Source organism: Sorex araneus, chromosome 4 (assembly GCF_027595985.1).
Source record: "Sorex araneus isolate mSorAra2 chromosome 4, mSorAra2.pri, whole genome shotgun sequence".
In the NCBI taxonomy this organism is placed as follows: Eukaryota; Metazoa; Chordata; class Mammalia; order Eulipotyphla; family Soricidae; genus Sorex; species Sorex araneus.
This window is the reverse complement of record NC_073305.1, coordinates 199185575-199195349: the sequence shown is the minus strand read 5'-3', so window position 1 is coordinate 199195349 and position 9775 is coordinate 199185575. Positions and strand designations below refer to the sequence as shown.

At 49.4% G+C, this 9775-nt stretch overlaps 1 pseudogene; it reads right to left on the bottom strand.

Moving 5' to 3' along the window:
• Positions 1-536: 536 nt before the first annotated feature.
• LOC101551414 (selenide, water dikinase 2-like) lies at positions 537-9412 on the bottom strand (annotated as a pseudogene).
• Positions 9413-9775: the final 363 nt, after the last annotated feature.

Genomic DNA, 9775 nt, shown 5'->3' with positions numbered 1-9775 from the left:
CCCTGGCCCTTGTATCTTTTGTCCTTGGGTGTCGCCTCATGTGATATTATTCTATACTCCACAAATGAGTGCAGTCCTTCTATGTCTGTCCCTCTCTTTCTGACTCATTTCACTTAGCATGATACTCTCCATGTCTATCCATTTATAAGCAAATTTCATGACTTCATCTCTCCTAACAGCTGCATAATATTCCACTGTGTAGATGTACCAAAGTTTCTTTAACCAGTCATCTGTTTTAGGGCACTCGGGTTGTTTCCATATTTTGGCTATTGTGAACAGGGCTGCAATAAATATATAGGTACAGATGTCATTTCTAACTGTGCTATTTTTGCATCCTTGGGATATATTCCCAGAAGTGGTATTGCGAGGTCATATGGAAACTCAGTTTCTAGTTTTTGAAGGACTGCCCATATTGTTAGGAAGCAGATTTTCCTGTTCCTCTTCTATGCAAGAGATGAACATACATCCCATCCCCCCTCCCCAGAAGTTTAAAATGTTCTTTCTGGCCTTGGAATGTGCAGCTTTTGATGGGCTGAGTCTAATCACCTGGAAAGGGTAGCTGGAATTATGACGCAGGCAGCCTTCTTTGGAAATTTCTCCTTAAAATCAACTCCTGAGGACTGTTGCACAATGCCTCCTCAGTCCGAACAACTTCTGCTAGTCCATCTCAGGAGCTAGCCTCAGAGGAGACACTGGGATTGTCAGGAGCTAAAGCAGTTGCGGTGGACCCACAAGGTAGGACTTCAATAACGCGAGGCTTATCAATGATTCGGGCAGTCCGGTTGCCCTTCTCCACAATGCCAACAATCCGTGCTTGGTGGTCCTCTCCGTACTTGGAAGATTTGATTTCGGAGCAGAAGCAAGCTGCCTGTTCTCTAGGTAGACAGATGAGCATTCCACCGGAAGTTTCAGCAGACGTCCCCTGAAGGAGACCAAACCGGCCACTGGCCTTGCTGATGGCAGCCATTTTAGCAATGATGGGCAGATTATGAATGACAAAGGACACTTCATTTCTTTGTTCTTTTGCAAGGTTCTGGGCGTGGCCTAGAATGCCAAAGCCGGTGATATCTGTGGCGGCGTGGGCGTTAAATGTGTGCATCAATCCAGCGGCTGTTCTGTTGAGCGTGGCCATGTTGAACATGGCCTCTTGATAAGCCAGTTCTACCTCTTCCCTGGACACCACTATCTTGATCTTATTCCATCGTTCCGGGTTGTCCAGCCACTGGTGGGCGTGCACGGCAACCTGGGCTCCTAAGGGTTTGGTTAGCACGAGCACGTCGCCCACAACCGCACTGTCGGGCATCATAAATTCATTGGGCTGGCATACCACGGTGGCGACCCCGCCGACAATAATCCAGGGGTTCACCACGGTCTGTCCCCCCATCACCGCGGTGCCTCCTTCCTCCGCAGCGTCGCGGAACCCTCTGATCATAAGCAGCGTGATCTTTTCTCGTTCCTCCTCACTCATGCTCTCGCTGACATCAGGAGCATCAGCATGTTGTCACATTTGGTGATGCCCATGGCGTAGAGGTCGCTCAGCGCATTGGCACTGTGAGGGTGAAACTGATGCCATGGCAAGCTGCAGCTAACATTCAGTCTCAGCTAGGTCTCCGTTTCTGTTTCCCCAGAGCAGGATTTGCAGTTTCTGGTAAACTCAACAAAAAGTTGAGTAATTTGCTGAGATAAGGAATTGGGCAGTTGGGTCTGGCCGGTCATGGGGCGGAGGGGGGGGCGGGGTCACTGTCCCCTCCTTAGAAACTGTTACTAACCATCGCCTAATTGCTGGCCACCGTTGTAATAGGGCCAATGCTAAAAACAGACCAGTATATAAATTGCTTCTAAACTCTGAACCCTATAGAAGCTGCTTGTGATTTGGAGTCAGGATCCTTGTCAAGACTCCACTGTGTTAGATGAGACTCGGACCCTAGCTCGGGCTTGCGCTGGCTCGGGCTAATAATAAAGTTCCTTTGCTTTTGCATTATCGTGTGTGGACCTGGTCTCTCCGTAACTGGGGATCTGAAACTCGGGCACGACAGCATAAGCGATGCGACCCATCATGTAGGGATCGTCCACCGGGGGGTAAAAGAAGACTGTGGTCTGCACCAGGGACAGGCCCCCGTGCCTCAGAGGGATGACACACGAGTCCAGGCCTATGCCCAGGGCTGGGCAGGTTGGGCTGGCTTCCGCCTTCCTGTAGTGCCTCCTCTTGGCCTCTGACTAGGGCTCAGGCCAGTAGAGCCCTGTCCGGCCACGTCACTCCCTCCAGGAGTTTGAGCAGCATCTCCTGGGGGACCTTGAAGCCTCAGCCCTTCATGCCCAAGTAGCCAGCCAATGAGCCAGCCCCATCTGAGGCCCAACGCTTGGGGCTCGAAGGGCGGGTAGTTGGAGAAGCCCTGGGCAGACCCCAGTCCAAGGAGCCTGCCCCGCTTCCGCACGGAGCGCAGAGAGCAGGGAGAGGCCAGACCCACAGCTGGCCTGCAGTCGGAGGGGCCCACGGGGACCGGCAGTCGGAGATGCCTGCGGGGACCATCAGTAGGAGGTGCCCGAAGGGACCAGCAGTTGGAGGTGCCCGCGGGGACCAGCAGTCGGGGGTGCCCGGGGGACCAGCAGTCGGGGGTGCCCGCGGGGACCGGCAGTCAGAGGTTCCCGGGGGACCGGCAGTCCCGGGTGCCCGCGGGGACCAGCAGTCTGAGGTGCCCGCGGGGACCAGCAGTCGGAGGTTCCCGGGGGACCAACACTTGGAGGTGACCGTGGGAGCAGCAGTCAGAGCTGACCGCGGACGTGCTCGAAGTCGGGCTTGACGCGCGCAGCACACTCGGGCCAGTCCGCCCGCTCCGACCTTCCTGGGTATTAGTGTTTCCCGGTAGTTTGCAGTTCTTGCCGAATTTATTGTAGGAATCTTTGGATATACGTTATTGCACACTGCTTCTCCAACCGATGGTTTGCGTTTTCCCTTCCTTAATTCATGTTTCTTGATAACACACCCTTTTAATGTTAATGTGTCCATTGATTTCTTCAATTCTATGTAATTGTTTCCTACCTCAAGTCAATAAAGATGCCCTTATGTTACCGTCTCTGATAATTGTGTGTATCTCCTTTCTCATGTTGGTCTGTGGCTCATCTACAACTGATTGGACATGATGTGAGGCAGGGAACAAGACTCATCTTTTTGGAGTGAATGAACTAATGTATTAGAAATTTGGTACTCAATGACCCTATCAAGGCAGCATACGAATTTATGTAGGGCATTTGTCTTGCACACAGCCGACCCGGGTTCGATCCCCGGTTCTCATATGGTCCTCCAAGGACTGCCAGGAATAATTCCTGAGTGCAGAACTAGGAGTAACCCCTGAGCATCACAGGGCGTGACCCCCCACAAAAAAAAGCAAATTTATGCACTATATAAAGGCACAAAGCTATACACCTAAAATTTATACAGCATTATAAAAATAATGGTAAATTAATACAAAAATTTTTTGGTATTTGAACCACAACTTAGCGATGCTCAGGGCTTATTCTTGGCTCTGTGTTCAGGGATCACTTCTAATGGTGCTCAGGGGACCATATGTGGTGCCCTACCTGGATTAGCCACATGCTTATCTTACCCACTGTACTATCTCTGTGCTCTCACCAATAAAATATTTTAGCTAAAAAGTAGTAATATATCTTTCCAAATAAGTTCCTTGTTTATCCTAAATATGAACTTTCTGAAATAAATTTCTCTACTCCAGTTTCCTGCCAACCATAGAGCAGTTAGAATGCTCCACACCGGAAACTAATAGATGAAGAACTTAGGAATATTTTGATTTTACAAATGAACAAAACAACCTCTGTGAACTGACTTTGCCCAATAAGCAGAAGTGATAGTTCTTCACTTTGTAAAGGCTCAACACCAGCTAAAGGCAGCATCCATCCCTCTCAGGACCAAGCAGAACTGACGTCACCTCACCCCTGGCTTTGAAAATCCACCACCTGCAAACTACAGCTGTCTCAAAACCCTGTATCTGATGGGTCTGGGGGGAAAAAGATCCTAGACTGAGGTCTGAGAGATTGTACAGCAGGGAGTGCATTTGCCTTGCATCTAGCTCACCCAAGTTCATTCCCCAGCATGCTGTACTGTTCCCTAAGCCTGCCAGGAGTGATTCCTGAGCTCAGATTCAGGAGTTAGCATTGAGCATTGCCAGGTGTAGCCCCAAAACAGAAAAAAGGAAAAAAGGAAAAGAAAATCCTAGACCAACATTTCCTTAATTAAGTAACAACCCATTCATTCAGCTTTGTGATTGTTGTTACCCCAAAATTTGGAGGTCTTTTTAATTTTTTTTATAAACAGATACTCCACTGATCCAGTTACTGAAAAGGCCATCTTCCAGAGTAGCAATGAGTATTCCCTGAAATGTTTATAGTGAGAAAGTAAGGTAACTGTTTTTAATAAGCTAACAAGGTTGAGATTTAGTCTCTGGATCTTAAGAGGAAGTCCTAATGTATAGAGCAAAATTGCAACTAGATGTCATCTTCTGAAGTGTAAAAACCACCAATATCTTGGAGGGCAGGTTTAGGGAAAATTGACAGTTTCTGGCTGAGTTGAGAAAGCATACCGGAAAACACCAGAAAACAAGACTGAGCTGTGCAGCAGGAATGAGAATCGCGTACAGCTGAGGCCATATTCCAGCCCCAACACTTCTCACATTCCTCTCGGAGGGTCCATGAGGAACAGCAGTGTGGCACCAGCTCCAGTCTCTGATGATGCTCTGAGGTCTTTCATAGCACCTGGGACAGGTAGAGAGTTTGGCAGGAGAGAAACGGGCACCTTCCAAACCCTAAATCTATTATTCTGATCGTTATTAACAACAACAACAATAATGATAATAATAGTTACTGCAGAGTAGTTTTGTCATGTTAAATGAGATTATTAGTAACTTGTGTCCAAAACTTGGGAGATCATGTTGTAATAACCTGATTTTGAAATGGGTTGAAGGAAAGTTACAGGACAGAATGAATGTCAAGGAATGTGTAGGTTTGAGGTTGTGTTTGAAGGAAAGGCACTGATCAAACAGTTTTGTTATAAGAAACTCTTTAAATCACATGCAGAATTGTTCCTAGAATTGGAGCGATAGCACAGCGGGTAGGGCGTTTGCCTAGCATGTGGCTGACTCGGCTTCAATCCCTCCATCCCTCTCGGAGAGCCCAGCAAGCTTCCGAGAGTTATTCTGCCCCCACAGCACAGCCTGGCAAGCTACCCGTGGCGTATTCAATATGCCAAAAACAGTAACAAGTCTCACAATGGAGACGTTACTGGTGCCCCCTTGAGCAATGAACAATGGGACGACAGTGTTACAGTGCTATTATTATTAATTGAAACACCAGGATAAACCAAGTTGCTCATGACTGAGTTTTAGTTATGCAATGTTTGAGCACCCATCCCTTCACTGGTGTCCATTTCCCTCCACTAATGTCCCCAGTTTCTCTCTCGCCCACACCCAGCCTGCCTCTCTGGCAGGCGCAACTTTCTTTTTCCTTTTAGGAACTGTGGCTTGTGATACTGTTACTGACAGGGTATCAGGCATACCACGTTCCCTCCTTTCAGCACCCAGGCCTTGTCCAGAGTAATCCCTTTCCCCTCTCGCTGTCACAGTGGTCCCTTCTCCCACCTACTGCCCTCCCCACATTGTGGCCAGCTTTCTACTAAGGACCAATCCTCCTGGCCTTTGTTCCTATTTTCTTTGGGTATATTCTCATGCTTCTCATTTTTATTCTCATATTTCTCTTTGGGTATTATTCTCATTTCTCCTCTGACTCATTTCACTCAGCATGATACTCTCCACGTCAAACCATCTATCAGCAAATTTCATGACTTCAATTTTCTTTTTTTTATTTAAATTTATTTATTTTTTAATTAGTGAGTCACAGTGAGGGTACAGTTACAGATTCACACATTTTCGTGCTTGTTTTTCCCTCATGCAATGTTTGAGAGCCCATCCCTCCACCAGTGTCCATTCTCTAACACCAATGAACCCAGTATCCCTCCCACCCACCCCCAATCCCATCCCACCCACCCCACCCTGCCTCTGTGGCAGGGCATTCCAATTTGATATCTCTCTTTCCTTTAGGGTGTTGTGGTTTGCAATAGGGGTATTGAGTGGTCATTCTGTTCAGTCTCTAGTCTACTTTCAGCACGCATCTCCCTTCCCGAGCGGGATCTCCAATCACATATTACTTGGTGTTCCCCTCTCTATCTGGGATGACTTTTCCCCAGCGTGTGAGGCCAGCTTCCAAGCTATGGAGCCAACCTCCTGGTATTATATACTAATATTCTGGGGTATTAGTCTCCTACTCTGTTGTTCTATATTCCACAGATGAGTGCAATCTTTCTATGTATGACTTCAATTTTCTAATGGCTGCATAGGATCCCCATGTGTAGATACTCCGAGATCTGGAAACAACTCAAGTGCCCATTTATCAAGTGGATAAAGAAGCTATGACCATGGCTTTTTTAGGAGCGAAGGCAGCAGAAACAGACCCTCCTTTCCAGGAGGGAAACTCAGGCGTTGGGCAGGGTGAGGGACTTGTCCATAGTCCAAGCCACTGGTCATCTTGTGTAGGATCCAGGACCACAACAGGGACGGGGAGAGCAAGTTCTGAAGGTGCCCGTGCTCCTGCGGCTCCATTCCCAGGGGAGCGACTTGTCTTTCCAAGGCTCACTCGAAAGACTGGAGTAATTAATTACCAGTTGCAAACTAGTAAATTGGACTTAATTATCTGGGCAGATCTAATTGCGACTACAACTTTGTTAAAATGAAATAAAATCACCACTTTAAAGTGCACACAACTGGCTTACTCTGTAAGCCCCTGTTCTCTCAGGAACACATCTCTGGTTTGCATTTATGCATCTTTGCTTTTTCCGCTCTGGAGAAGCCCATGTACTCTCTTAAGCACGTACTTCTCTCTCTCTCTCTCTCTCTCTCTCTCTCTCTCTCTCTCTCTCTCTCTCTCTCTCTCTCTCTCTCTCTCTCTCTCTCTCTCTCCCCCCCCCCTCACATTTTCTAAGTAACTTTGGTTCAGTAAAAATGGGGGCTGGAGCGATAGCACAGCGGGTAGGGCATTTGCCTTGCACACGGCTGACCTGGGTTCAATTCCCAGCATCCCATAGGGTCCCCCAAGCACCGCCAGGAGTAATTCCTGAGTGCATGAGCCAGGAGCAACCCCTGTGCATCGCCGGGTGTGACCCCAAAACCAAAAAATAAATAAATAAACAAATAAATAAATAAATGAATAAATAAGTCCTGTTGAGTTCAAAGTCAGCCAACTTCTGGACAACTGTTTATCATCGTGACTTAATGTTAGAGCACACCTGACCAGATTCCTGCCCTCTCTGTCCAGGAACTGCACGGAGGGAAAAATGCATACTTTCTCCATTGCCCAAGGGGTGTGGCATGGGAGCATGGGAGCGGGGGAAGCTGATGACACCCCATCACACCCATGCAAGCCCTGGGTACTGTCTCTTCACCTGCAAACGACAAGAGCATTAGCTCAGTCCTGGCACCGGAGCTTGCTTTCAAGGTCTGTGTATTTATTGAGCAGTGGGTGGGCGTTTGCCTTGCACTCGGCTGACCCAGGTTTGATTCCTCCGTCCCTCTCAGAGAGCCCGGCAAGCTACCGAGAGTATCCTGCCCGCACAATGGAGCCTTGGCTCTATTCGGTATGCCAAAAGCAATAACAACAAGTCTCACAATGGAGACATTACTGGTGCCCGCTCGAGCAAATGGATGAACAGTGGGATGACAGTGATACCGTGAAAACCTTTTAAAGGCTTTACTTAACCATATTTGAAAATGTCCAGGCACGGTCTGACTGGGGCACAGGGAATGGTGTCAGATGGGTCAGGCTTTATGCTACCCACTTGGCCCCCTTGCTCACCCCCAGCAATCTGGGTTTCAGGAAAGGCAGCTGGCTTCTCCTCTGGCATCCGTCCCATCCTCTTCTGGTTCTGCCTCAAATCCGGCAGGCTGATTGCCCAGAGGTTCTCATCCTGCCTGGAACAAATTGTCTTAGGGAACTAGATCCCAGACTGTTGTTGTCCCTCCCACTGGAGCCTCCACAGATCAAGGAAAGCCTGGTTACCTCCCTCTCTTTCCAGAGCCTTCCTCCCCCAACTCCCAGTGCATTGGGTCACCATCTCCCCTGCTCCTGTCCCTGTAGGTCACCCCAGTGTGCGGCTACCTATAGTCTGGCATCGGCAGAGGACCCGGTAGATTGGAAAATGTCAGGATGGATAACGCAATCTGGAAACTCAGCACCTGGGTGCCTTGCTCGAAACAGTGCACAAGAAATCATGCCGGTGGTCGGTGATTTGTTTGGAGCCTGGATCCGTAAGCCCAAGGGGTGAGGAAAACAATGGGGGGAGCAGCTCTGGATGCCTACGTCCCCCAGATGGAGGAAGTGGGGAGCATATAGAGAGCCCTTGCTAGGGAAGGGGGCAGATGCCCAATGAGCACTGCCTCGGCTGCAGGCTGCCCCACAGAGGGCTCTGGGCAGGCATTCATCGGGTGGTCTGGCCCCAGGACTCAGGTCTGCCCGGGGAAGACAGACCCAGACGTCCTGCCCTGAATGTGGAGTAGTGCTCCCCCTTGGAGCAGAGCCTGGGGCCCTGAAAGAAGAGAGACGAATTCTGCCTGCGGTGAGGAATCCTGGTTTGAGCTGATAATAGGATTTCACAATGCAATAAAGAGCATTTCAGCAGAAAAGAAAAGGTGGAGCAAGTTGCAAAGCTGTGGCTGCGGGTTGTAGGTGTTGGGGTGGGGTGGGGGTGGCAGGATAAGGCCCCAGGAGGAGGAGGCGAACACTTGCACAGTGAGACATGTGGACTCACTTTCCACCTCTAAGGCCGCAAGAGGGGAGGACTCAGGCTCTGAAGGTGTAGCAGGTGCGGGGGGGAGGGGCAGTCAGGAGAGGCCCCATGCAGGGTGTCCAGGCCAGACTGGCCCCCCGCAGGGCCCCCTGACAAGACTGGCTTAGAGCAGAGAGCACAGTTCCCAGATGCAAGTTGGGGCCGTGGCCACAGTGTGACAGGGGAGCTGACCACCGTGTGTCATGGTCCAGCCCTGTGGGCAGCCCCGTGGGGGCAGGAAGCAGAAATGCTGGGGAGGCAGCTGCCCAGCATTGCCTCAGACCTTCTTGCTGCCTCTCGAGGCACTCACACGGGCACTGAAGGATCTGGTGACCTGCTGCCTAGCAACCCAGCTCTCAGTGCTGAACCCCCTGCACGCACATGTATGTGCACATGCATGCTTACACAACATCTGTAGGAGCATCAAACACACGCTTGTTTATGCCCATGCACACTCGCTCATGCATGCTGCACTTGCACATTCTCATGCTCACTCTCACATGCTCTCACATGCACACTCACCTGCATGCTCTCACATGCATGCTCACACATGCTCTCACATATATGTTCACACATGCTTTCTCATGCACATATGCACACTGCCTCACATGCACACATGCATGATTTTTCATGCATACTTGCTCATGTGTACACAGGCATGCTGCACATATACCCTTACATGCAAATTCATACAGGTGCTCTCCCACCAACACACACACACAATGACTCACACTATACATGACACACACCTGCTGTCTCATTTTTACACTCACAAATGCACATGCATACATACACACTCTTGCACATGTACATTCTCATGCACATACAAGCTTGCTCGTGCACATACACAGTCATGCATACACATGCATGCTCTATTGCATGTACCCCCAT